The sequence below is a fragment of the Wyeomyia smithii genome, chromosome 2, assembly GCF_029784165.1.
Source record: "Wyeomyia smithii strain HCP4-BCI-WySm-NY-G18 chromosome 2, ASM2978416v1, whole genome shotgun sequence".
Taxonomy (NCBI): Eukaryota; Metazoa; Arthropoda; class Insecta; order Diptera; family Culicidae; genus Wyeomyia; species Wyeomyia smithii.
In genome coordinates, this window is record NC_073695.1 from 267,001,993 (window position 1) to 267,008,512 (window position 6,520).

Here is a 6,520-nt window from a genome sequence, read left to right on the forward strand (position 1 = left end):
AGCCGAGTACAGAACGTAGCGACACAACTCAAGATCTAGTTGGCCTTTAGCGCGAATAACACACTCTTTTGTTTGGCTATTCGTACACATGGACCGGATTGTAATAGAATGACCACTTTGCACGTCCGTTTCTGTCGAGTGTTCGACGCGGAATGATAATAAAACTATATTTAGCATGATCTTAGATTTTTCGAAAAGTGTAAAGTGTAAAGTGGGGTAAAAAAGACTCGAAAATGTTGAGTCCAAAAACTGCTGAAAAGACAAAAAAAAAAGCTAAAACTAATTGTACGTTTTATCGATTTCTCTGAAAATTGATATGGTAATTCTATCCTACAAAAATATACAATGTCGGTTATTGAAAGTTGCTGTCGAGGTTACATAATTAGATATTTACATTTTTCTTCAAAAACATGGAGATTTTTGGTTTTTTTTTCTTTTGTCAATCAGAACTAAATTTTAAATTTAAACAATACGTTTTATAAATCAACGTTTATAAATCAACTCAAGAGCTTTTATTGGACGTATTCAAAAAGTGCACCGTTTAAAAAAAGCGATTTTTTCATAACAAGGTTTAGGCCAACTCCATAACAAGGAGCGCAACTCTATTTTGTACCTACATTTAAAATGCTGGCTATAGCAGGCTATAGCTCTGTAACATCCCAGCTGGTTTCGAGGTACGCTGCTTGTCTTACAAGCCAGTCCCCGTATGTTCCAATTTCGGTTGGGAAATTTTCGGGTTTAATCGGAAAAAAAGTTTCAGGTTTGGGTTTCAACCGAAAAAAATTCGGGTACGGGTTTGAAAAAAGCCAAACCCGACCATCTCTAGTAGCCAGTACTTCAAACATTCCTATAGTACAATAAGCATACCGAATTGCAGAGAAATCGATGCCTTTTACTCAAAGTTACAGTAACATTATGATTTTAGCAGCACCTGGACATTAGAGTTTGGAATGCCATTGCACCAGGCCCGGATTGAAGGGGGGCAAATGCCCCTGGCCTTTCGACACGAGGGGCCTCCCTGGTCCTTTTGCTTTTGCTTTGCTTTTTGGGGGACATCGATACAAAACGGAGTTGCGCTTCTGGCATAATGGGTTTAAATAATGATTTAAAACATGTATGAATAATGAAATTTCCTCGGTCGTTACTACAACGGCGCATTTTCTAATAACATCAAATGAAAGCTCTTGAGTTGCTCTATAAAATGTATAGCTTAGATACAGGGTCCAGTTTTGTTGACAAGCAAAAATGAGCTGTAATAATCACCATTTTTTGAAGAAAAATGCATATATCCTATAACAAAACCACGACAACAACTCTTAACAACCGGCAATTTATATTTTTTATAGGATGGAATTACCATGTCAATTTTTGAAGAAATCAGTCAAATCAATCATCAATCAAAATCAATGCAACCAAAGTCACAACATTTTATTCGTTTTCAGTTGATTTTCGACTCCAAATTTTCGAGGGTCTTTTTTACCCCACTTATCCCTTTCCAAAAAATCTGATATTATGTAAAGCTTTAAGAGAGCTTCGTAGCCGCAAGGTTACAGAGTCCGCTTTGATAAGCGAGTGGTCGTGGGTTCGAATCTTAGTAGAATCAGGCCATTTTGTTGTCTAAGGACTTTAACATGGGTTCATTCTCAGGCTCTCTACTACATACCCTTCCTTCAAGCTGAATTCTATAGTACCCTTGCTGACTTTCATCCTAACGAAATTCCCTTTTATAATAAAACTGTTCTGAGTAACGTTTAATAGTTCTCTTCAGGGAATTGTGATTATGACGCGGTCTTGGCTGGAAGAACGAGGTTTCGATACGACTCCTTCCTCTTGACATAATAAGTCCCTCTTAGAATAAACCTGGCCAGAGAGGAACGTTAGGTGTAGCCTCAGTTCAGGCAATTGTAGTTTGGCGATATTGGTAGGATAGAAAAGAGGCTCGGTATAGTAGAGCAGTAAGCTTAAAATGAAAGGGTAAACTCTCACACACAAGCACGGATATAAATAAAAAAAAGCGTATCATTTACTTCAATAGTGATACTGCCAATAATATGAAGTGCGGAGTACAGAAAACACCTGGGCAATATCACAATAGATCAAAATGTCTCTGGTCGCAGTGATGAGTCCACACAGAGAAAAAATAGTTTTATTTTGTTATATAAATATAAAAACAACCCTAAATATTTCAGTACGATCAGAGAACCCTGATAACTTTTTATATTTCTGAAACATATTATTTATTTCCATTTCACTAGCTTTGCAATTACAAATATATGTTCGAAAACAAATTGTTCTAGACCCCCTGATAGAACATTTCAATTTTGGTAGGATATTAAAGGGGACAGCTCAAGCTTTAAAATGACGAGTATTAGAGCGATACTATTTTTTTTGGATAAGTTCTTCAACCAGAAACACCGTGATACGCAATGGCGGGTGAAAATATACGTGCAGGCATGTCTTTTAGTTTTTTCCTTGTTTTATTTATTATTTCCTCCTCAGTTTTCGCGACAAAACTGTTGAAATAGATCTTACGCCTCAGGTTTGCCCAGGAATTCTCGATAGGTCGTAGCTGGGAGACGTTGGCCGGGTTCGCCAACTTGGGTATCACGTCGATATTCAGCCGCTCCATCTTCTCCAACCATCGCTTCGAGTAGTGGGCCGATGCCAAATCTGGCCAGAACACCGTGTCTTCGCCCATATGGTATTTCTTGATAAACGACGTAACTTCTGGCAGGCACTTCGTACTATAAGTTTCCCCGTTCACGGCCAGCCCGGAGCGAAAGAAGAGCGGCTTTGACATGCCCTCCCAAACCGCACGAGAGTCACAAATAAAAAAGGACTTTGTCCCCCGAACGTTTTAAAAATAATATGGAAATAGTTTTTGTAATCGAGTAACCATTACTTTTTATAGAAAAACTTGTGTTTATTTTCTTCAAAAAGACACTAAAGCTATGATAAAAAAACAAATATTTCCTTTATTTTGTTTCCGTGATCATTGAACTACAATTTATTTATTTTTCTTTGAAGAGTCACAGACAAAATCATTTCACTTGTGAAAGGAAAGTTTTTTTTCCATTATGTATTCACGGTGATAATTTGAAGTATAAATGGCTTTTTGTCTTAGAATAGTCACCAAGAAATTAAGAGGTACATTGAAATTATTCTGACTAATTCACAGTGACTTTTTATAGAAATAGTTTTCCCAGTTAGTCACTGTGACTTTTGTAAGAGAATATTTGACAAAAGTTTTGTTTAATAGAGTTCGTGACCTTTTGAAAAAACTTATAAGTTATTAACATTGTCACAGTGATTTTGGTAATCATCTCTTTTGGTTTTAATAAAAATCAGAAAAAGTAAACATCGGGTTTTGACCAACAAATGTTACTATTTAGTCACCGTGACTTTTGTAAGGAAACATATGCCAAATGTTGTCCTTGAAGAATATGTGATCTTTCTGAAAGTTCCGCGGGATTTTAGTAACTATCCTTTTTTAACCAAGTAACAAAAAATGGTTCAATTTATTATTTCCTGAAACTAACGTTCGATTGGTATTGTCTCAAATGAGTCCCCGTATCAGTTGATCTTTATTGAAGAATCAAGAAATGATCTATAACCGGAGGAATGCATCTTGTTTACAAAAGTCACCGAGAATAATTGGTGACGAACACCTGAAGTTTTAAGTTGAAATTGGGGAAATACTTGCTAAAAGCGGCGAAAGTAGTCCATTATAAAATAAAACCATAATTAGATTGAGACGTTTTCCTTGAAAATTTTCATGTAATTTGTAGCAAGATTACAACAGGAGTCACTTATAAACAGACATTTGCCTTAAAAGATCAACAAAATTATTTTTTCGTGTTTCTAAAATATTAAAAAATTTACGAACACTATCTAAAACCTAATTTTTTGAAGGCGCATCAAAATTTTAAGGGGTGGGCAATATACTTTTTCCATGAAAATGGGACTGCATTTGTAAATAGCTTTTGGCATTTATCGAAATTTACACTTGTTCTATGTTATTACTTATATACACACACTCAATCATTTCTAAATTTCATCGGCAAAAAAAAAATTTAAAATAGCAATGTTCGTGAGTTGGTCACGAATAGTATGTTTTATTTTAGATCTTTGTCACGAAAAATATTCATGAATGTGTTGATAGAAATATGTCTCGCGGTGACAATTTAAAAAATAGAAATAGTTCTGGTTTTTCCTATAAATATCACCAAGTTAAAAATATGTATATGAAGGAAATTACTAACAAACCACTTTGTGACAATTACTAAAAGTTTGTATAAGGCTCTAAGCCCCGCCTTCTCGACGCTTTTTCAGCATTCCTGACCATTTACGGAACATATTCTTCATACGAATATGAATCTTCTCTTAAAGGTCACCAACATGTCATTTGTGCGGACTGGGCTTCTCGCTGATTGTCAGCCACAGCAGCACCTTCTAGGGAACTTGGTTTATGAGCTCACTTCCTTCGTGGGGGAACGAAGTGCCCTGCCAGTCGTTGCCATCCAGGGTGAGATAGAAGATAGTCTCGTCGTCCATCATCACTGCTAAGTCACGATTCGCCGGGAAAATTGACTTGAGTCGAAAAAAAAAAAATTGAAGTTCAGTCGCTGCCGCTGCATCATTATCGACAGCTCCGAGACCAGTGGACGGGCACGGGATTAGAGCTTCCTGACATGTATGTTTATGTTCGCCAGCGTATTTCATTTTAATTTGAAACCCATTTTGTTCAAATCGGTTGTGTAGTTTGCGAGATAGTGATGTTTCATGATTTTTACATTTTGATACATAACCTCTAAACTAAAAATCCGATTACAATAAAATTGCATAGAGTCTTATGGGACAACAAGACCTTTCATTTGCAATTAATTTTATGAAAATCGGTCCAGCCATCTCTGTTAAAAGTGAGTGAGAATAAAAATCTGCACATACACACACACATACAGAAAATGCTCAGCTCGTCGAGCTGAGTCGAGTGATATATGCCATTCGGCCCTTTGGAGCACTTTTATACTTTCGGTTTTGCAAGTGATTGCTATACCTTTCGCGGAGAAAGGCAAAAATGTAACAAAAACGATCAAAAGATAAAAACGCAAAATAAAAACAATCAAAAATTTGTTGTACCAATTCACGCGTAATTTTTCAAAGCGACCTATCTAACATTGAGAGACTCTCTTTGTTTACTTTCTCTTTGTTCAATAATTGTGTTATTTTTTCCATATTTCATAACACTCAATGCATAGTAAGCAAGACAGTACTACTATCTCTCGATTAAGGGGAAGAAAGCTTATAAAATATATATAATGACGACGTAATTAACGAAACAAAGTGAGAGAGGAGAGAATCTGTCATTGTTACTTAGGTCCCTTGGAAAAATTACGCGAGAATTATTAAAACTAAATCCTACAATTAAAAAGTTATAAGTTAAAAACAAATTAAAGCAAAAAGGAAAAACAATTAAATAAAAAAAATCAAAAAGACGAAAAGAATGTCAATATACAAAGGCAATATACAGGATTTTTCACCAGCTCGTTCGAGGGATTGACAGTACCCTCTTCTTTTTCTCTGTGCGGATTCATCACTGCCACCAGAGACATTTGATCTATTGCAATATAGCCCAGGTGTTTTCTGTACTGCGCACCTCATATTATTGGCAGTATTACTATTAAAGTAAATGATACGCTTTTCATTCATATCCGTGCTTGCGTCCATGCGAACCGGTTATGGTATAAATTGGCCGATCCTAGACGCCATTTTGAGTTCAAACATGGGGTCTTCCGGTTTTCGGAAAACAGCCAATACAGGCTAAAACTAGATCGATTACTAGAGTCCGGAAGTCGACTCCAGACAGCCATTTTGAAATTAAAGATGAGACGTCCAGTTTCTAAAAAGCAGCCTAAATTCCATCTCATCGTAATCGTAATCGAGATCATGTCCAAAAACCGAAATTCGATTAAAGACGTCCCCTTCAAATCCAAGATGGGGTCTTTTGATGTCCGGAAAACAACTAAAAATGACCAATTTGGTCTTATTTTCGTAATCGTGATGAAGCACAGAGACTAAAATCAACTTCAGAGGTCATTTTGAAATCCAAAATGGTAACTTTCGGTTTCTGGCAAACAGTGAAAAAAGGCAGGGCTGATCAAAATCATTTCACCACCGGAATTCTTCGGAAAATACAACCATTTTTTTTTAATTTCCACTCTCAACGAACGCAGCAATTCATTTTCATTTTTTGTAACGATCTGTCATACACTGATGAAATACTTCATGCACATCGTGACGGTCACGTAATAAAATTTTGCGTGCGCTTTTCGAACGAAGTTTCCCGACATTCACTGCTATGTACGCGTTATAACAGTCTTCGGGGTCTTTGCACTTAATTAATCTGCTTTACAAGCTTGTTTAAATGTTTAAATTCGCCCAAACTGAATGTTTCAACGGGTTGAGGTCCGGATTACTATAGGAGCGATGCATATAAAAGTTTACGAAAAACAATACCGAA